At 36.5% G+C, this 23,731-nt stretch overlaps 1 protein-coding gene across 1 annotated transcript in view; it reads right to left on the reverse strand.

Annotated features, from left to right (window-relative positions):
• Positions 1 to 23,731, reverse strand: part of LOC114655882 (syntaxin-1A) — a 414,537-nt gene that overhangs the window by 167,768 nt on the left and 223,038 nt on the right. The window lies entirely within an intron of this gene.

Here is a 23,731-nt window from a genome sequence, read left to right on the forward strand (position 1 = left end):
CAGAAAACTTTAATTTGAACATTTGCACTTGTTTATACTCAAACATGTGTCCCTGAATAACCTCCACAATATCAGTACTAAAAACATATGTATTAATTCATTCAGTTCTACTATTGAAAAATGTGGAAAAGTTGCTGTACTCAAAATAGTGATTAGCAACCCATCTGGTTCAGAAGGCACAGAGAAAGTATGTCTGCAGAATTGGCAATAGTTCTGTAGAGCAACAGTGCCTGTGTCTTTAACAGGAGAAACATTTCAGAGACTAATTTTGGTAAGATGGTAACACTGCTTGTTAGAAATGAGAGATTTAAGGTAAAAATAAGTGGGAAAAATAGAAATAAGGTACAATAAAACAGGTATTTACAGTTAAAACATTCAGATACAGGAGATAATACAGTAATCAAGTAACAAAGAAGGGAATGCAATTTCAAGGAACAAGTTATTAAATGAACAAGAGTTCATTTAAGTAGTTGAGCGATAAGGAAGATGCAGAATTGATAAGATTGTTACCAAGCATAAAGATGAATATTCATTTCCATATCTGTTCCAGATCTATTTTTTCCCACTTTTGATGAGCATTCTGTAAAATTTGTAAACACTGAAATCATTTAAGTGTTCATCCTCATGCTTTGGAGATTTCATATGAAGAAAAATCAACTGCTTAAATATCCTGTACTATTATGAGTGACGATAATGAAAAATGGAAAATGAGCAGCTATTCTACATTACAATATTATTTAAGAATTCTAAGATATCAGCTCCCTTGACAGGCATACTAAAGTGCATAAAAAGTTATTAAAAATTTGTGCTAGAGAGATATTCCCCTCACTCCATTAACTCTTTTCTTCCAATGCAATGCTTCTGTTTACTACTCTGCTATTGACTGCTCTTGAATTGGTTTGAACTTTAGATTACATATGCAGAAATAAAGTCACTAGTGTTAAATCAACACTTAAGATGTAAAACAAAGATTCCTTACATATACTTTGTCATGTGTGTGCACCTAGGAGACGGGTTAAGGGCTTTGGTGAATGTAATTTTTCACTGCTCCAGGGGATGGCGCTGTGTGATACTGTTCTTTCTTTTCCTCCCTGTTTGCGACCAGAAGACTGAGAGCTCCCTTCCACTGACATCACTTCTGGATCCACCTCTTACTGCCTGGTTGCCATATGACGTGAAGAACCACCACCTTGGGCAGCAGATACAAAAGACTCTAATATGAGAAGACTCTTTTGCGCATATTAATTTTGAAAACATTTAATTTTCATTTACATGGGGCTCACCTAAGTATGCTAAAACACTTTAACAGTCTCTGTCGTGTTTCTTACAACTTGTAAAAGTTGATTTAAAACTGGTGATTTCACAATGTACAAAAACAATTGACAAATTCTGGAGGAAATGGAGCATGCTAATATACCTGTTTGTTTATGCGTATTTTGCATTTTATTCTCTGTTTGTTTTCATGATATTTTGTTAGCAGCTTTAAATAAAATTGAAACTCAATGACTGTTCCTTCTAAATATGAGAACAGCATTTCAAATTTTGCTTGTGACTAACATGAGAATAGACAGTTTTTTGTTGGGGAGGTTTATAAACACTGTACATTTAAATGCAGTATTTTTGTGTTCCTACTTTATGATAATATTCTCTTTGGAAAATGAACTGTACAAAACTAATTGTCATCCTCGAGGCTTCTGATCACAGTGGATGAATGAGGTCAGAGATTGATTCAAAGCTTACGATACACATCCCACAAACCCAAATATGTCAGAGTCTTGTCGGGTCACTGTTCAGCAGTCTAGATTAAAACTGGTCTCTGCCTACTTCTGACTGGTGTAGATTAATATTCTGCATTTAGTGTGTGTCAGGTTGGTGTGATAAGGTACAAAATGAGGATATACTGTACATTTGTGAAGCAAGTCAAGGCCTCTTTACTGCATCTAGTCAATTTGCTGCTTGCTTGCTCAATTCTGTTGTCTCCTGAGAAGCCCTGTAACCATTATATGGTAATTTTACCCCACTTTTCAACTATCTGTTCTTTTTATATTTATTCAAAAGACCCAGTTTACATCTAATATTCTGTTTTGAACTGAAATGTTGTTTTTATTATTATTACTTTTTGACTCATTGATAATTTACTTAAGCTTGTCTACGCTTTGTATGTTAACATTTAAGAAAATGCTGTTTTTATCACCAAGCCGTTATGTGCTCAGTCTAACAACTACTCCCTAATGGCCTTATTACTGACTTAATAATATGCGTAATTTAAATTAGATTATAATTCTAATGTAAAGTTTTTATAGCATGCACATTTAACTCCAAAGAAAGACTTAAAGTTGCATTTCCTAAAACTTTATGCCACCAAACTCTTTTTTGGAATTGTTTTCTTTTTTTATTGCTTAGAGTTACGTTTAGCTATATGGAAAAAGATGATCCGCTGTGGCAACCCCTAACGGAAGCAGCCAAAAGAAGAAGAACAAGAAGAAGAATTATGTCTAGCTAGAAACACGAATACTGAGTTTGTTTTCGTTTTACCTATAACATTGTAACTTTAACAAAAATGATTCCTTGAACCCAACTTTTACTGTCAATGGAAAGTCTTCCCATATTCCTGTAGGTACTGAGAATTGGGCGGGTATTACTCAATCAGTGGACTTCTCTCCACTTGAACGGCAGAACAACACTGTTCACGATGTCTTTACCTTTTTGTTGCACCCACATACAGGTACCAGCTGGTTAGCCTGTTAGACTGAAGGACCCATCATGTCAATACACCTAAAATATCAGAGGAAGTTCATATGAAACAGCACCCTGCAACACAGGCAGAGGGCTCACCTTGTTGCATGAATACTGACTATATGATATACTGTTCAAATTGGGCTGGTCAAACAGTGAAGTAACATACTGTACAATTGAAAATCCAGAAAAACAACATAATGTTGAAATAAAATTTATCATTGTGGAAAAGCATTATGTGTAATGCACTGTGTAACAAGATTATTGTGATGGTTATGGACTTGTACTCTGAATCAAAGAGCTACAGCAGATCATCTACTGACCATATCTAACATTCATTTGGAATTGAAGAATTGAAAAATGCTGTTTTCATATTAGACAGCTCACTTTTGACTTTACTGTAGAATGGCCAGAAGGGGGAGCGTGGCAAGACTTTTAACTTTGTCTGTTACAATTGACCATGGGCCCTCACAAGTCATATAATAATGACGGGAGTTTTTGTTTTCCTTTCCTCTGTTGTCAACTGGCCATCATTCAATGAGTAAATAAGTCTGGAACTGTTTTTCTTCCAGTGTATTTAAAGAAACCGAAACTAAAAGCATGTCGAGTTTTGCATGTCCATAAAGTCATAATCTCTACCTCACTACTTATTACCTTATTCAATATGTCTATAGCTCTTTGTGTGGAAAAAAAAAACTTTCTAATATTTGTTGCAAACTCTACCCATAATAAGCTTCCAGTTGTCTCCTGGTGTTCCTGTGAACTGTAAAAAATTTCAGTAAATTTAACTGTAAAAATCCTGTAAATGGTTAAAGTAAAAGACCTTTTGTGAAAAAAAGGAAAGTTACCTTATGTTCTACTGAAAATTACCTGTATATCTTAAACAATACATTTCATTATTCTGTAAAATCAATATTTTTCTACCTTAAAAAGATGCTAAATACCATTTACCTGATGCATTACAATTACACTGAAAAAATCTATTAATTTTACAGTGTAAAACTGTTAAATAACGAAGGTAAACAACCATAAAATGTAAAACGGTAAAGCGCTGTTTCAGTAAAACCGAAGTTACAATATTTGCATAAGGACACGCCCCCTTTTACAATATTGTTCCTGGTGAACCACATACCTTTGAATAATAGGGAACAAAACTTAAACACAGTTAGCAGGTGTAGTTTTCCCTGCGTGCTGAACGTTTTTTGAGGTTATGGAAGCTGATTTATGGTTGGTTGTATTTGATAAGCTGGCACACCTGTAGGACACCATACAACACAAAAGCAAACTTTTCTTCCCCACCAGACAATGTGCCCTAGTTTCCTTAAACATTGAATTATTTTCAATGTGTATAATTAAATGGTACCTGTTTGCTATTGGTTGTTGTTACTTTACTGATGCAAGCTGTGTACTGGGGTTTGACCCTGACAGTACTTTCTAATGGTTTATTGATTGGCATATTTATTTCACTACAAGAATTTCTGGGTATGGTTAAACATTCCCTTCTTTTGGAATATGTTGCAAAGAAAAAACAGTTTTTACTACAAAGTTGTACCGTAGACCTAAAAATATTGTCACCTCCTTTTTTACTGTAAAATACTGGCAACCCAGCTGCCAGTATTTTACCGTAAATTTAACATTATTTTTTTTACAGTGTGGAAATTCTATGCCTTTATGTGTAATCATTATACAGTTAGTATTTTGTAAATTTGTAATTGAATTTACTCCACTTTTACTGCCAATGGAATGCATTCCCATTTTCCTGTAGATTCTAGGAATTTGGCAGGTATTACTCAATCAATGGAGCACTCTCCAGTTGTAGGGCAGAATGACTCCATTCATGATGTCTCTGCACCCACATACAGTTACCAGTGGGTTAACCTGTTAGGCTGAGAGGACCATTCAACCCATGCAGAAGGATAAAAACAACACCACTATCGAAAAACAATTTGAGCAAAACACATGAGGGGGGCAAAATAAGATATTAAGGAGCTAATGATATGAAACTTGTTACAGAGCTCTGAGGCTGCACCCAGTGAATTGAATTGAATCTAAATTTTTGTCATCAATTCATTTGTATGGATGCTCAAATTATTTTAAAATTCCTGTCTTTGGCAATGATAGATTATGTCATGTAGGCTGTAACCACTGACCAGGCACATTGTCAAAGTGGTGATAATATTTTAAGAGACAGAAGACCTTAAGATTTTCAGAAACTTGCAAGCTTTGGATAAAGGCAATTGCTATTCTTGGCTTATACGATAACTACAAGTGTCATATGTAATGCATGGAAAGTCTGATGGAGGCATAAATAACATGCAATACTGAACATACTGTGCTAGTGAACAATTGTTCCCATCAAGAAGAGTGTTACGACCTATTACAATATTGTGAAAAGTAGTATCAGTAGCCATAGAAGAATGTAATTTGAGGTTTCTTTAGCATCCTTTCTGTCTACCTTACATCTTTGCCTAATGATGTATCTCTTTCTACTTTTGATTAAACTTTCACACACCAGTTGCCATATGAGGTCCTTGAATTATCTGTGGACTTTCTGGATATTATTCTAGCAGATTTCTTTCTTCAACCAAAGTCTACATTAAACAAGAATTAAACTAAATTCAAACTAAATAAGCAAAGCAATTTTAGTCATAGCTCTTTAATAAAAATGACAGCTAATACTATACATATATTTGAAAATGTGCAGGGTGCTGCAGTAAACAGTGACAAAAGGCACAGGAAAAATTCCATTTGGATAAATTCTACAAAGATACTTTTGAGCTTCCATCCAACCCTAAGTAGGCTTTTTAGAATGGGTGGCCTGTGGACTTTACACATATTGGGAATTTCAGTATATTTTGCTGTTCATTTGTAGTCATTTACTTTTTACATAATAAAAAATACCTACACTTTAGCTATGTGGTTTCCTAGAACATTTGCGCAGTAAAAAAATATCTTAATGGATTTTCTTATTGGTGATAGTGTACAAATTATTAATTCAGGAGGTGGATTAGAAGTTGGTGGACTAACATAAGGCATCAGAGTATTAATAAATACAACAAATATTTTCCATATGTAGTGATGAGGTTTAATTTTTGGTGAAAAGGGACTTTTACAGATATAAAATGACAAAAGGCAATCCTTGCAAGAACTTTAATTGATGTTCCTTAAAGTGAACTCATAAATCATGTGGCAGTCATGCCATTGTTTACTGGTTCTTTGTTTGGTGTTAGCAAGAGGAAATATAAACTCCTTCAAAATAAAAATAATGCTTTATTCTGGGCCTAAAGTATCTATTGTTATGTCTCTGTTTCAAAACCTTTCCTAATTTTGCTTTGGTTTTGTTGTTTGTAGAGGGACCTGGGGGCTCTGTACTAAGTAGAAGCTTCCAGGTGTTACTTTAGCCTGTTTTCTTTAACTTATTTTGGATTCAATTAATATTTATTTGGAATTTCTTGCTAGAGTTTTGAAACCTGATATACTTTGTTTCACTTTCATTATTTGAGATTTATTATTTATCTTAAACCCATATTTTGCATTTAAGGTGTCACTATTTTGTTTACTTGTTTTCTGAGCATTCATTGGTATGACACAGGTGTCTGTTGTTGTTAAAGATATGCCGGTGGAAGCTGTGTAATGTGATGCCATCAGTTATTTAAGCAAGTTCTTTTTTTGTTCTTCCTGGTTTAATAGGTTTTTGGCTAGATTCTCTAAGATTCTGGTTTTGGTTTATGAATAGGGCTTGGTTACACAATACTTTGATGTCTGACTTTGACCCCTGCTTGTCTTAAGATAATGATTTCAGTGGTTGTTCCTTCATCTACTTTTGCCTTTGTGGCCTGCCAGCTTCAGCAGTGGCAGAATACTAGAAAGTTGTTCAGATTTTCAATTCATCCTGACTACCTATGCAATTCAGTTAATTGATCACGGTCTTCGTTTCTTCAACTGGACATTACTAAAACTCTCAGCAGAGCTCTCAGAAACTGCATACAGTCCTCTCCAAATCTCCTAGAGGGCAACAGCTCAAGTGGTGTTTTCTTTTCTTTGCTTGACTCACTCTTCTCCTCTGCATTGCTCTCTTCACTGGGTTCCAGTTGTAATAAAGAGCCATTTCAAATTACTTGTCTTGACCTTCACATGCCTGCATGTCTCTGTTTCTTAATACAGACATTATATAGTCCATCCTTACGTCCTTTTCAAGAAGTCTAAGTTCTGCTTTGGCCAGATGAGCTAAACAGGATGATGTTTCTCAGTTCTCAGTGTCACGCTCACAGCCAGATTAAGACTCTTGTTCATCAGCAATGAGAAGCAGTTTACTATATAACAGAAACAATTTAATAAACCAGTATTAAAGGCAAACACACTCTAAAAGTCAGACACCAGCAACTTGTACCTGTTTTCTTAAATTACACATGAAATCCCAAAGGGGCAAATTTCCATAAGAATCTGTGTCATCAACCATAAGTGTTTATAATTTGTGAATCAAAATCTTGCAATTTGTAAACAGCTTAGTAACCAGTGTGAGTCTACATAAAGATCACATGAAATTTTAAATTGTTTGTAACTACCATATTTTAAGTTTTTTGCATGATGCAAAGCATTAATGAGAAATTGTGAAATTTTCTAATAAATCAATTTGACAGACACAGAAATTACAAGAGGGTTACAAGTCTTTAAATATAATATGCTGTTATGTCTGCTAAACATAAACAAGTGGAGTATTGTTGTTATTGTGTGTCAATAACATTCAGGAGCTTGTGCGGGCTATACGCTCAGGTGAATCTGGCCACACATTGAGAAACCCTGCATGCCTGATGCTTGTCTGTATCGTTTTTAGGTGCATTCACATATAATGCAAGAAGCACCTACTGCAGTTGCCATATTTCTGTCTGTTCACCTGTCTGTCCTCTTGAAACAACTCAGCTCCCAGTGGAGTAATTTTGTTGAAATTTCGACACACTTATTCTCCAAGGAAACTTGTTGGGAAAGTTCAATTTTCATTAAGAAATGTCCAATAAATCCTATTGAAAAGCATTAGCAATCTGTGAACTCATCTATCTTAAAACAGACAAACATTCTGTGTGAATTCAATTAGAGAACAGTTGACTGTTTCATATTTAATTTCAGAGAGGTCACTTAAATTTGCGTAATGTGTGTATTCTCCTTTTTTATTTGTTTGACAGCTGCTCCCGATGAGAAAACTGATCCTCAATATTTCGGGTGAAAAGCAGACTGCCAGTGCAGCAGCTCACTTTTCCTGTTGCTTGATGTAAGTTAGCCATAATAGTAAAACAAAAACAAAAGCAAAAGGTTACTTGTATAGTAGTGAATGTTAGAGGAAAGTTATAATGTAAGCATTGTTCTGTAAGCACACAGTGAACAAATATGTACTTAGTATTTACAATATGTCACCTACAAATAACCTCACAGTTGCATTATCTACACACTATGATTTTCTCTGTATTTCCCTGACACTATAATTTATCAACAAAGCTCGAGACATGCTCTCCATCATGTCCTGAAGTAGTAAACAGTTCCACCTTAAGACTCAACAGAGATTTTAACTCTCCATCAGTTATGTCTTTAAAAATGTTATATTTAAGAAATATAAACTACAATTATCCACAGACGCTTCAAAACCACTTTTACAACACTTAAAGTAATGTACAAAGTTATTGAGTCACCATAAACCTAACTGGACTACATGTTTAACTATGTGACATTGTAAAGTGCTGTTAAAGAGCTTGTATTTAATATAATCTACTGTACTACTGCATGTGATTGCATTCTGTTACCACTGTTATTTCTGAATATGACTCACTGCTACAAAAACATTCAATAAAAATGTGATAACAAACCTTTGATGAAGTAACTAAAAATTGAAATACTCCAATTTTCAAATCAGTTACCATTTACTAACTTGTTTAAACTGGCATCAGCACAGGTTCTACACAAAGTGGGTGCCTAGCAAGTAAGCACCTTCGTGGGAAATTTAGATTTTTTTTTTTTTTCTGGCTTGGGCTTTGGTTTAATTTTAATTATGACGGATGAGCAGACACAGCCATCAAGATGCTTGTGATGTATGGGCCTGGGGCCTCATGCATAATATCGTGCATAGAACTCACACTAAAACATGGCATACGGACAAAAGTGAAAATGTGCTTACGCACAAAAAAATTCAGATGCACATAACATATGCATTTGTTATTTATTTATCATTTTGAATTTACTCATGATGCCATTTTAAATTTTAACAATAATAACCATTTTGTGTTTGTTGTATTGGGATATGTCAGGGATAATTTTTTCATTAAATAATCAATTGAAGCTGTGGATGATTCAACGGTTCCTTTCTTTTATACTACGGTATCAACAGAACCAAGCACAGTCACCTTAAGCAAGTTTCTGGCTGAACTGAGACAGTACTGTGCAGCAGGGGTACATAAAATGTTAATTGTATAAAATATATACTGTATACTCGAAGAAGAGTTTCCCTTCTTCATCTGCAAGGACACCACCAATTATAGCACTTCACCTTTTTGGCGGTGGGGGTTTCCTGTTTAGTTCCAAACTGCATATATTAAAAATAGGGCCGTTTACTTCAAGAGGAAAGGGATAAAAGGAATCATCGAAAAAAAGAAAAAGCAAGATCTATGATAACAAATGCTGTTATCATTTAAACGAATTGGAAAACGGATCATTCAGTTACACACAGCAGTCAGGTAAGATGTTTTGGACTTTTCATCATCTGCTACCCATGGCTGGACTCATGGGTGAGACTGTTTGGGTTCAAATTTCAGAACAGTCCCATTTGAAATGTTTTTTTGCTGTCATTTCATCATTTGGGACTTTGCTGCCCTCCACCCATTTCTCAATCTCAGCAGTTACTGTGCTTTCATGTTGGACTTTGTGTGTACATAAATGTTTGTTTTTCATTTTGTAATTTTTATGTGTTTCATGGCTAGGATAAGGGAGGCTGGGTCCGTTTTGTGTTTTCTTTTCTATCACTGTAAATTGTTGCATCTGCATCGGATTTGGTAAATTCAGGGTGTGTGTGTGTAATATTTCATCCTCTTTAAAGATATACATTTTCTACCTATAAAACCTTTATCTTTGACTAATTTATCTGTTTTTGTCCATTGCGTGCAGAGTTTGAATGGAGGGTGGGTAAGAAACTGATGGGTAAGTATGGTTTGGAATTCCTGAGTAAAAATGCACAAGCATTTATAATTCTAGAACATCCTATGGCACTGGGGTTAATCAGTATATATCTATTAGTTGAGGGGCGCTTCTTTTGTTACATTAGTCCATCCTGAGCAAATTATTTTGCTAATCTTGCTGAATTACAGAGTACGACCTTTATACATAAGTGTTTACACTTTAGCTTAAAGTAAAACTTTGTAAACATAAAACATTTCTCCTTCAGATAGCCCAATCCTATTTATAGTTTACATAGTTGCCATGGGTCATGTAACTGACATCACCATGTGCATGACATCATCACATTGCACCTAAAAAAACATGGCAGTGTGGTAATAACTTTTGTGCTTTCTTTGATATTTTGAATTTTGACCTCTCGATTTGTGCATTTTTGACTTTGATTTTTGCTTCTCTTTATCAGTTTGTTGCTTTTGATCATTTGAACTTTTGGTTTAACTTTGTTGTGGACCTTGACATCTCTTCTATTTAGCCCTTTATTTCTTTATCTAACCTTTTTATTGTCATTTTAAGCATAAACCTTGCTTTTCAGGTAAGAGGATAATATTAGATATGTTTATATATTTGAATGTTAATCTGTCATCATATAAAAATGGGAAGAAACAACCATCTGTTTTCACCTGCAGAGGAATTAAAGAGCGCTTAGCCAACAGCCAGAGCAATCCAGTCATCAAGGTCAGTAATATTAACTCTAGTGGAAAAACTGCCTAATATTTGAACCACCGTTTCTTGTTCATGGGAAGTGACCACTCTTAATCAAAGTGTGTTCATTTTCACAATGAAAGACAGAATTATAGGTGTCTTTGAGTGTCATAGTTATATGTCACCATTACACAACTTGTTACTTTTTATAACATATTTCATTAATAATTAAAGTAGCAACTACTTTTCTCTGAATATTATACTGGCATGGGGGCACAGTGATGTTGTGGTTAGCACTGCTGATACACATCCCAGGACAGGATTGTGCATTCTGTGGTGTCAGTGAGTGAATATGCCCTGTGAATAACTGACTCCCTCTCCAACTTTGTCTGCTGTGTCTTGGACAGCGTTGACCTCTCTAAATAATATAATGCTTGTGTGGAGAAAACAAGCTCTATAATAATGCAATGCTTTCCTTGATTCAATATTTTACATAACATTATTAAATTATATTATTTAATTTGCTCTTGAAATTTATTTTGTCCCATCTCTCAAATTTCACTTTTAAAGTAGATGAACTGCTACGATATACAACATATTTTTACTTTAATGTAAAAAATCCATAATTTCAGAGTGCAGCTAGAGCTTAGACCGCCATTGATTTATACTGAGATGCAATAGTATCTAAGCCAATTTAAGGTACTAAAAAGTAAATTGAAGGATGAATGCTATTCATATTGACTGACAGTTTTCTTTGAAGTGAGCAATTGTACAGTTATGAAAGTAACTTAGCTTTAAAATGTTAATAAAACCATGAGAAAGCACCATCATATGCAGTATGAATGCATCAGTGCTTCAGCAATGTGATTCTCAAGCACAGTTGGAGGCAGCCAGACAGAAATGTGATTCAATCTAGAATCAGAGATAGTGCAAATAAAACAAGCCACTGTGGCATTTTAACAGTGCAGAAAGATAACAGGAAATAGGAACACACTACCAAAATAAATGTTGCGTTTCATTAACTAAAACAACTGGTTTCAAATTAAGAAATTAGTTGGAACACAGGCACCCTCCTGGACCAGGATCGTACATCCCTATTATCTAATTGGAAGATCTCCATATAAAAATAAACATAACTGAAACTGTAAATTATTATTTTTTCAGGTATTGATATCTGGAAGCCAGCTACCTAAAGAGCTATGAAAAAAAGCTTGCCAAATTATTTTTTCTTAATCAAGATGGCGTAGAGATACTGGGACCTATTACTGGGTGAAATGGAACTTTTTCAAAATATGACTTTTTGAAAATTACATTAAAAAGCCTTTGGTTGTTAATAATTGGCTTGCCTGTAATTCTTAGTCCTACTGTTTAGTACATACATAAAACACACTGTAGTCTAGTTAGGGCTACTGAACTGTTATTTTAAATATAATTTAATTTTAAAAGGGCCAATGACAATCTAGATTTTAAAACAGTATGGCTGAATGCAGTTTCTTCTTTGCATGAATGACTACAGAACCATTGTAGATCATTTCTTTCCATTGTATCTTAAAAGTGTTCAGCCTACCAAGAGTATGCCTCTTTCTACTAGCAGTCTGTATGGAACTTTGCCCGATTTACTAGCTTCCAGCAGCACATCACTGACAAAAGGCATGACTTGCAATGTGATGAGGCGTGCAGAATAGTGGCACGCTATGGTTAAACTCCCTGTCGTTTGCAGTGAAGTTATTGTTCAACACAACAGGAGCTCTTGCCTATGGTCATGTCATCTGTTACTTCTGCCTCTATCTCTATAGCTCCAGCTTAAAGCAGCTTGGTAATTATACTTCATTCACCTGGCAGCTTAATTTCTACAAGCTGACAGGGCAGATGGCTCATTGGCTTGAGATCTTGAACATTATGAATTTGATGTGGAGGATCAGGCAGGTAAATACCACTGTAATTTTGAAGTTTTATTTATGGCAAATGATCTTGCACTTATGTTATGTTTGTACAGATATATATGACAGCTTACTCAGCCTATTGGAGCTGGATCAGAAGGATGTTGACTACTTCTGAGCTTAGAAAGTCCTTAGATCTTGACCTCAGCCAATTAAGGAATGTTATACAGCTTGAGAGGCTGTATAGGTCAGACTTTTATCCATCTTTGTGGGCTCCTTGAAGTTCAATACTATTACAGATGCAGGATATGCATGAAAAATTTTATAATAGCAAAAAAAAATGTGACAGCTACAGACATGTTCCCAAAGTATAGAACAGGAGTTAAGTCATAAAAAAGTCCTAGTAACAATATGTGAGCTAGTGGGAGAGACAGTTGTGCCCTTGGCATTGACAGTTGATTACCAACAATAGCGAGCACAACACCTCCATGTTATGAGAGTAATTATGCAGTAGAAGGACAGTGAAAAATAACAACTAGAGCAGCCTTTCTGGAGGTGCTTCCAAGCTGGGAATATAAAAACTTCTTGTTTGGAGTTGGGTATGGAAGTAAGAGGGAAGAGTACCAACTGTTGGGAAGAAAGAAGATGTATGAAAGGAGAGATGGCCATGTGGAGGTTTCCTGGGTTTTTCTCTGCTATTTTGTGCGATTTGTCTCAAATACTCTGGACTCTTCAATAAGTATTGTTTTGTTATACCTTTTCCACTTACTTTGACATCTATTGCCTTGTAAGGGGTTTGTGGATGGCTCAAGTGTGCCCCTCACCAACCTTAAATTTATTGCCAAAGGCCAATCCATTGCACCTCTATTGCTGAAGATGACTGTTGTCAGTGTGATAGAATAAAAAGTAGCACTGAGGCCACTGATGTGGAAATTAATTTCCAATGATAGGTATGGATGTTTTCATGCAGTATTTTGAAAATGGTCCCTTTCTAAAAAGGAGAACAGAAACTGAAATGCGGGCTCAGGTAGAAGGAATTTTTCTGTTAAACTGAAACTGAAAAAGTGGAGCAGTTTTACATCCCAAAACTTTTCATAATATGTCAAAACCTATGAGAGTACAAGACACATGTTTCCTCCCTGGTCATCAGAGTGATATGTCTGATTAACAGAATCACCAGACTTTTGCCACTCATCTACTATACTCTTACATACCACACACTGTATATAATTATTAACACATATTTCAACATATAAATATTGTGCACTGACAGGTTAACTTTGTTCTAGTAAGAAAATAACAGAAAATATAAACGGTTAGTTAAAAGGAAATGATAGGCACAAACAATGCCAAAAAAGAGAGAGAATTTTCCAGAAATTCTGGTCACCAAAGCTTTACTAATTAAAGTAATTTTTAAGTGAAAAACAAACAAAGGCAAAAAGAAATCCATCCATCCATCCATTTTCCAACCTGCTGAATCCGAACACAGGGTCACGGGGGTCTGCTGGAGCCAATCCCAGCCAACACAGGGCACAAGGCAGGAACCAATCCCGGGCAGGGTGCCAACCCACCGCCGGACACACACAAACACACCCACACACCAAGCACACACTAGGGCCAATTTAGAATCGACAATCCACCTAACCTGCATGTCTTTGGACTGTTTGTGCAGAAACCGGAGCACCCGGAGGAAACCCACACAGACACGGGGAGAACATGCAAACTCCACGCAGGGAGGACCCGGGAAGCGAACCCAGGTCCCAAGGTCTCCCAACCGCGAGGCAGCAGCGCTACCCACTGCGCCACCGTGCCGCCCACAAAAAGAAATCCAAGAACAAAAATACAAAATTCAAAAATCAAGAAAGTAAGAAACAAAAAGAAACAAAACCCAGCAGGTAATTGTTTATTTATCAAAAAGATACAAAATTCAAAAGTCAAGAACACAAAAAGCAAAATCTAAATAACAAATTCAAGGAAAGAGTTCAAGCATAATCCAAAGGCAACACAAATCAAAACTTCGCAAACCAAATTAAAACAATCTAAAATAACTACGTCAAACGTGAAAAACCTAAAAATCAAAAATGAAATGGTCAAATAGACTATTGAACTTACAAGGCACAATGTTATATACTGTATGTTCTATATTTTTGTTTATTTTATATTTTATTGTTGGTTTTGAATTATTATTTTTCGGATTTGTATCTATTTTCTGTTTTGTTTGTATTTATGTACTGTGTCTTTAAATGTGATTTTATTCCTTGCACTTTGTGGATGGAGCCCCAGGAGGCGGGGCCACCCTGATATCACTTATGCTGTGTTCTTCCACTGCCTTTATCTGGAGGCTTGAGTAAGAGACCAGCCAGTAGATCATTGCAAGTTGTTGTTTGGAGATTGTAAGTATTGTTTTCTGGATTTTTGCTTGTGTGTTTGGATTTCGCTTGTGGTTGTTGTATTGGGACAAACTTACCTTAAATTGCCTTTATGGGAAAATCCTTTTTTCTTTCTTTTTACTCTTTTGAATATTTTGTTACATTTTTCTAATTTTTGGAGTAAAAGTTTTCTTTTAACAAGACTTTTTGTGGGATATGTCTCAGAATCAGACCTTTCATGGTTTCTCTCTCTAGTATATGCTTTTTGTATATTCTGGGACTTCTGGGAGTTTTTTTTAACTTTTAAAGCCAGCTTCATATTTTAGGACCTGTTATGTTGAACACCAGCAGGCAGTTGTTAGCTGGTTTGAAGTAAGCTTCTTCTGAACTTGGAAGGTTCCTTGTCTGCTTTATGGTCATTTTGGAGGCCTCAGATCCCTTTTTGCCATGTCTCCAATTCTCAACACACAAAAGCAAAAAGGGAATAAAAGAATACAGAATTAAATACTTCAACAATGCAGTGAAGAACCTTAAATAGTCCAAATGTGCTTAAGTTGTTATGTTTCAGCCAGGGTTCCTTTTGTGTCTGTTTTGTTCATTGTTTATGTTAACAGTATTGATTATTTACTTTCTTTACATCCATTAATGTTCTATTGTATTCTGTGTGTTTTGTGAGTGGTTCCCCAAGAGGTGGGACCACCTGCTCATATAAAGACAGGGGCAAACCACAGTTCCTTGTGGTACATTCGAATGCTCTTTGAGGGGTGAGTTCTTGGACTTGTGATTATTTCCTGTGCTTCTGACCTGACCGCTTTGCTGTTTTTTTTTTTTTTAACCTTTGCCATAGGACTACTGTATTGGGAGTTGGTTTGCTATTAGATTGCCTTTATTGTTTAGGCAACTTCTTTTACCTTTATGCTCCTTTGAGTTAATTTTTGTACTACAAAGTACTTTTTATTAATAAATATTTTTATTTAAAAAGAATCTTTGTGGTCCTCTGTGTTACTAGCTGGAGTTTTTTTTGACAGCATTCCCCACTCTAGTGGTCATTTTCAGATCTAATTCATGACTCTCAAGCACATAACAAAAGTTAAACTAATTAAAAGATCTGTTGCCTGATGATGTATAAACAACAAGACACGTAAGGGACTGAAGCAAAGAAAGAGCAGCGGTTACATAATTGAACATTATAATTAACAGAAACAACTAGAACAGACCAGGCAAAAAAAAAAAAAATGCAATAAAGGCAAAAAACAAAAATCCAGAGGGAGGTCCATAACAGACAATTACATTCGTGAGCTAATACCTACAACAAAAAACTGGGCACATTCTTCTTCATCAAATAAAATGGCATTATTGTGAACTGGATTTGGAATCTGTTAGTTTTATTCTAGCTTTGCTTTTTTCATATTCGGAATAGTTCTTTTCTATTTTTCAATTTAGTTATTTTTGCAAATCCACATCACTGGGATTTTTTAAAACTTTTACACATAGATGCCACTATTTTATATATGATTTTTTTGGCACCACCATATCGTTGTTAACAACAACGCTGTTGATATCCACATATTTTGAGACATCATCATTCTGTTCCTATAAAAGATGGGGAGTCACGGAGTTGACTTCCAAGCTTTGGATTCACTCAAAACAAACACAACCGCGCAAATGTTTCTGTATAGCTTAGTTTTTCTGACACAAATACAGAACAAAGGAAAGTAGGCATATGATATCAGTGGACCAGGTGGTAAGAACGCAATCACAAGATAGGCTAAGATTACTGTAATACTCAGTGATCAAAACCTATCATTAAAACTCAATGTTTAAATTCAAAGCCAAAGATATGTTGCCATAAACATTTGAAATAAACAAACTAACTTGCCAGCTTCTGTAGCTGACGATCGGACCGCCAAGGTACCCGCCTTCAGCCAAGACCCGACTCACACTGCACCCAACCTTCCTGGCCCCTCCTACAGGTGGTGAGCCCATGGGAAGGGGGATCCACGTTGCCTCTTTGGGCTGTGCCCGGCCGAGCCTCATGGGTGCAGGCCTGGCCACCAGACGCTCGCCATCGAGCCCCACCTCCAGGCCTGGCTCCAGAGGGGGGCCCCGGTGACATGTGGCTGAAATGAGTTTCCTCCGCAGGGTGTCTGGGCTTTCCTCTAAAGATAGGGTGAGAAGTTCAGTCATCCGGGAGGAGCTCATAGTAGAGCCACTGCTCCTCCACATCGAGAGGATGAGGTGGCTCGGGCATCTCATCAGGATGCCTCCCTGGTGAGGTATTCCGGGCATGTCTAACCAGGAGGAGGCCCCAGGGAAGACCCAGGACATGCTGGAGGAACTAAGTCTCTCGGTTGGCCTGGGAATGCCTCGGGATTCCCCTGGAAGAGCTAGTAGAAGTAGCCAGGGAGAGGGAAGTCTGGGCATCTCTGCTCAAGCTGCTGCCCCCGCGACTCAATCTCGGATAAGCGGAAGAGGATGGATGGGTGGATGAAACTAACTTTCAAAGGTTTTAGTTGGTAAGTGTGTGATGACAACCTTTATGCCATCACAATCATAAAATCATAGCTAATACACTGTTAGTCGCTCCAGTATAGCACTCCAGATAGTAACCGTACACAAATGACCATAAAACTAGCAGAGCTCATAAAAAACAAAATGGTGTTGCATAACAACAAGATATGAAAAATATAATAAAATAGTCAAAATTCATACAAAAGTAAAATTTTGAGAAATAATCAAATTAACTACAAAATAAAATACCCACAGTAAATGGACCAAAAACATAATAAAATAAGCAACAAGATGTGTAAAAGAAAACAAAAACTATATGGAATCATAACATTAGTTAGGGATAGGACAACAAATGATTAAGGACTCTGAGCTGATTGGATTATGGATTTCATTTTTTGTCAGATTTTTTTTTCTTTGATGGTTGGTTTTCTAAAGCACCTCTTTGGTCTTAAAACTTGTGCTTGTCCCTGATTACGATTTTGTTTTTGCAAAATATGCCTCAAGGCACATTATCTTCCATGTTATTGACAAGTAAGAATTTTGCTGCATTTTGTATCTGTGGCAGTAATGACCTTATATCTTATAAACTAATAGCATTATATAGAGAGATGGAAATTGATACTCCATTAATTTTTTGTTAAGATTAAGTGATTTTTCTGGTAGATAAACAAATCATAGAGGAGCACAGATGTTGATTAGACAGGCAAACATCAGTCAAAATGTAATTTACAACTCATTTAAAGTATAAATAATAAATAGAAGCTGACACTCACCCATCTCTCACTTATATTTGTGATTAATTTCTAGAGCCAATTTCATTTATCATTTTTAATTTCAACTTTTCATCTGGTTAGCATGTATAATGCAGCCATACCCAAAACATTTGCGCAGTGTTTACACTAAAATAAGGCTGCTTATAATATAATATGTCAATCTCTGCTCATATAATTTACTTCACTTTTAACATATAATGGCAATAGCCTTATTCAAAACCAGGTGGCATTTACAATTGTGCACCTTATATCTTTTAATGGCAGCTTATAAATCACATTAATTTGGACATAAATTTGTTTACCAGGAATTCTGAAGTGGCACTGCTTTAGTATAACAATTTGTGTCTGATTTTCAACATTAATATTTAAACCTTTTTAGTTTCTCAATTTCTTAGCAAAATGTTTGTAGTACTAGGGTGTTGTACCGTGTTAGCCATTATGAATGTAGAGAAAAGCCAAGCAAAATGACACCTTTTATTGGCTAACTAAAAAGATTACAATATGCAAGCTTTCGAGGCAACTCAGGCCCCTTCTTCAGGTAAGATGATTACATCTTGTAATGTTGAAATGTTTCTACAGATAAATATAAATAATTCTCTTTGTCTATTTTTCGGTGCACTGTACCAGATAGGCAGGGCCTACCTTAGTAAAACAGTTGTAGAGCAGGAGATTAGCATGCCTGCCCACAGCTATCTCAGTACTTCCATTCACATTACCAGTCAGAATAGCAGTATGCCATTAGATTGATCATGGAGATCATGTGCAACAATATATGATGCAAAATTAAATACAATTTAAAACAATAAATGAATAATAATTTTATAGTAAACCATACTATACAGAGAAAGACATAGTGGTGAAGTGGCTAGTATAGGCATAAAGGTATAAGATTTTATAGAAAACCAAATTAAAATTTACATTTTTTAGTAAATGATGTAGCAGAGTACAATAAAATAGTTTACAATAAATGCCTTCCAAGGCATACATAGTATCCTAATTACTAAATTATCTAAAGCAGTGGTTCTCAAACTTGGTCCAAGGGACCCACTGTGGCTATAGGTTTTTGTTCCAACGAGATTCACAATCAGTGATAATAGTTGATAACAAGTGATCTCATTTAATTAGCTGGTCTTTTTTACTCTTCTCTTATTCTGCATTCAGGAAAACACAACAGTATGGTTTTTGCATTTATAAGACACTTAGAAATATTCATTTTTTCTAAAGCTATACATGCTTAACTCTCTTTTGTTGTTTTCCTATTATTTTCCCCATTTCCTGTGTAGTTTGCTCCCTTTACTTAACCCTAATAGTGACAATTAACAAACAGCATAGCAGACACCTGGGATGAGGAAAGCAGCAGTGACTTCAGTGTCAGACTCGCTAATTAGTAAATAATCAATTAAATAACCAGAACACCTGGAAAATCAGGATGAAAATTAGGTTGAAAATACTGTTAACGACTTAAAAAAAATTCCTGCATATCCCAAATAACTGCTTATTACTTACATTTTAATAAAAATCTACCAAACTTAATTTGTAATTTCTACACTGACTCCAAAAAACTGAAACTGGGAAATAATGACTCACTTAATTAGGCTAAGAGTCCAATAAAAAACAGAAGTTGGTTGGAACATAAACCTGTAGCCACAGTGGGTCCCCAGGATCAAATTTGGGAACTACTGCTCTAAAGTATGGTGAAAGGCAGCTACATGCTTGGGCTTTGGCTGTGGTCCCTCCTTCCATGTTCACCCAAGACAACTTTAACTATGTGGTTGTCACATGAAGAAAAATTCAGAAAATAAAAAGGGAGCACACCATCAAGGATTTGCTCATACAAACAGCACTTCTAAATGACTCATTCAGCCAATAAGGCATGGCAGAACACTATCTTGTGTTTCACTTTACCCAAACATATGGGTACGCAAGCTTAAGAAAGGAAAACGCATTTAATTAGAATATTTGTTCTGTGTCTCTGGAATCTTAATTCCCAAATCTAGTCAAGCTCCTATTTACTTTAGTTCCTGTTTAGAGTGTTTACCAAGTTTCCTCTAGAGAGTACCAGAAAAAAGTTCTTGACTCGTGACTGGTATTTCTGAGATTTTTCATCCAAATCTCTAAGTTTTAAATCACTTGTTCCAGCTGGACATGACAGGGTGCTATCTCGCACTTCAGGTTCAGGTCTTGGCTTCAACACTGACAAACTGGCTTTGGACTGTCATGCTGCGTGGACAACCTGCACCATGGTTTGTCAGTGCAAGCATGACATCCATATTACTTCCAGCCCTTACATAAGCTAATTTTATTAATTATCATTTTAATAGGACGTTCCATGTATATTTGCCTATAGGTGGAGTGGTGGCTCTGAGGCTAGGGATCTGCACTGACAATCGGAAGGTTGCCGGTTCGAATCCCGTAAATGCCAAAGGAGACTCTGCTCTGTTGGGCCCTTCAGCAAGACCCTTAACCTGCAATTGCTGAGCGCTTTGAGTAGTGAGAAAAGCGCTATATAAATGCAAAGAATTATTATTATTATTATTATTATTTGAAACGCTCACGACAAGTTTAATTCTCAGAGTAACTAATTATCTTTTTCTTCCTTCATCCAATTTAAAGGCAAGGTTTCTTTAAACCTTAGTCACAAAAGTCCCGATACTAAAAATCAAAGTTTGAAGGGTTGCTGGCATCTTTTTTTTTGTTGGTTTTCTTATTTTTATCATCATTTGTTGTTGAGTAACTCATTCCCAGTATTATTATCTATTTGTTATGATACTGAGTGGCTGCCTTATTAGGTACAATCTATTAGTCCATATAATATATCACACATTACATGATATGCTATACATCAGATTAATTCCACCTGTCAGACTGACAACAGGCAAACACAGACATACTGATTTTTAGGTACTAAGGGATTTTTTAAGCACAACAGTCTCTCAGTGTATCACAAATGATTTAACAATCAAACACCACACAACCAGTGCTGCTCTGGTGGCCAGGAACAGCTGCTTCATGTAAGAAAGCAACAGAGGGAAGAAGTTTTTTGAAGACTGACATATGAGCCACAATTGCTGAAAAAATAATTTAGAACCACAGAGGTATCAGAGGGGTATATCAGACAGCACAGCACAATAAGCCCTGTGCCATATGGAGTACAACAGCATAATACTAATTAATCAGAACAGAACACAGCATAACTTGGAACTTCAAAAGTATTACGTGACAGATAAATCCCACCTTCACCTGTCCCATGAACATTTTAGAGTGATCACATACAAGGTAATGAACCCACTGTAGCACATGTCAATTACACACACTTGTGTGCTGGTTAAGAGTGGGATTTTTTTTCTTTTTGGTACACACTAGGTTCCCTGACAGCTGACAACATACCATACCATTCCTAATCAATGTTAAGCATCTGTGTAAGAAGATGAAGCAATCAGTTCAGCAAAGTGATTTATCAGCATCCAAGTTCATCCAAGCTTATAGGAACTTGTACAGTCCATGCTAGGCTGTAATGGGGACAAAAGGTAACATACTGTCTTTGCTCTCTGCTAGATAAACACCACCCAAAAATGGTGGCTTCAATGAATTTTGTTTTGTGTAGAAAAAATTAACCCCCATTGTGAACTAACATCTTGATGTGGTGGTGAGACCTGTGCACCTTAGTGATGGTATGGTATGGTCTTACTTGAGGAACAGGTATGAGTTGAAAGGACAAACAAAGAGCAGTTCGCACTGACCCTTATGAAAGTACAAATTAATTGACAGGGTTATCGGGAACCACTTCTCAAGACAGGTCTTGAGGTGGCATTCACTGGAACCAAATTTCTTGATCAGGGGTGGTCTCTCTCCTACTAGAGTTCTAATATGTGACAGACCTCAGGAGGGTGTGGAGATAATCACAAGCCCCTGGCTGAGGGCAGTGTAATTGCAGCTTTCTCTAGTGGACAACAGGGTTGCCACAATTCGGCTATGAGTTTCAGAAAGGAAAACTCTGTTTTTTGTGCATACGCACCAATAATCTGTTCTGAGAATTCAGCCTTAATAAAGAAGGTGGGTGGGGTAGTTGTAAGGCTCACTCAGTAGTCTTAATGGGAGACTTCAATGCTCATGTTGAGAATGATGGAGATACCTGGAGGGGCATAACTGGGAGGTGTGGCCTTCTGAATCTGAACTACAATGCTAAGTTGTTTTTGGATTTCTGTGCTAGTCATGGATTGTCGATAACAAACACTATCTTCAAGCACAAGGAGGCTCATAAATATTGTATATCTGGTAGCAGAGCACCTTGGCCCGAAGGTCAATGATAAATTTTGTAGTTGTGTCATCTCACCTGAGGCCATATGTTTTGTACACTTGGGTGAAGAGATGGGCAGAGCTATTAACTAATGGCCACTTGGTAGTAAGTTGGATTCAAAAGCAAGGGGCATAGGCCAGATAGACCACAGTAGAGCCTACGTTAGATGAGCAGTTAGGGTTTCCTATAAACGTCTGGCTGAGGCTTCCGTTCGTGATGAGTAAAATTCCTACTTCTAGTAAAACTTCTCCCATGTGAAGAGTGTGGTCAGGGACATTGAGTCTGAATGGACCCTATTCAAGTTGTGAAAGCAGCTGATAAAAGCTGTGATCTTAAAGCGGTAGTGGCATCTCATGGTGGCAACCCTAGAACCGGATGGTGCACACCAAAGGTAAGGGAAGCTGTCAGACTAAAGAAGGTAGCCTTCAGGGAAATGCTTTCTGTGGGATTTCTCAACTCAGTTAAGAGGTATTGTTGGGTTAAGAGGACTGCAGCAAGAGTGTTTATGGAAGCAAAAGCTTGAGTATGGGAGGGGTTTCTACTACCGGAGGCCTTAAGGTTGTTCTGGCAAACTATTCAATGCCTCAGGAGTGGAAGGTGTGACCCTGCCCAGACTGTGTTAAGCACGGATAGAGAGGTGCTGATCTCTTCTGGAGAAATTGGCAAGCAGTAAAAGGAACACTCTTAGGAACTCCTCAACCCAGTGGACATGGCCTTCTACCCAGAGGCAGTATTGGACACTAATGATTGATCTGTCACATCACTGTTGTATGCCATGTTTATAAGGCTGCTGGGGTGGATGAAATCTGACTGGAGATGTTGAAAGCACTGGACATTGTTGAGATAGTGAGGCTAAAGTGTCTATTCAGTGTTGTATGGATGGTAGACAGTGTTGGGCAGTAATGCGTTAATCAGTAATGCATTACTGTAATATTATTACTTTCCCCAGTAACGAATAGTGTAAGGGATTACAATTTCCAAAACAGTAATAATATTACAGTTACTAATCCAACCAACATTGCATTACCAGAATGCATTTTTTTTGGCCCCATGTAGGCTATTTTATTATGATATGTATGTGTGGTAGATCAGAGCAGTGTTACTTAAAAAACTCAACAACGGTGAAGGATGATGGAGAGAAAAACTTGGAAGTATTGTCATTATTTCAGTTCATCTAAGTCAAAGATGCAAGAGCATTGTCGTTCTTTGTCAACTTTGTCCCGACAGCAAAACTCTTTCAACCATGAAAAAAACAACATTGAATTTATTAAAGCATCTGACATGGCAGCACAGCAACAATATGAAACT

The sequence above is a fragment of the Erpetoichthys calabaricus genome, chromosome 8 (genome assembly GCF_900747795.2).
Source record: "Erpetoichthys calabaricus chromosome 8, fErpCal1.3, whole genome shotgun sequence".
In the NCBI taxonomy this organism is placed as follows: domain Eukaryota; kingdom Metazoa; phylum Chordata; class Cladistia; order Polypteriformes; family Polypteridae; genus Erpetoichthys; species Erpetoichthys calabaricus.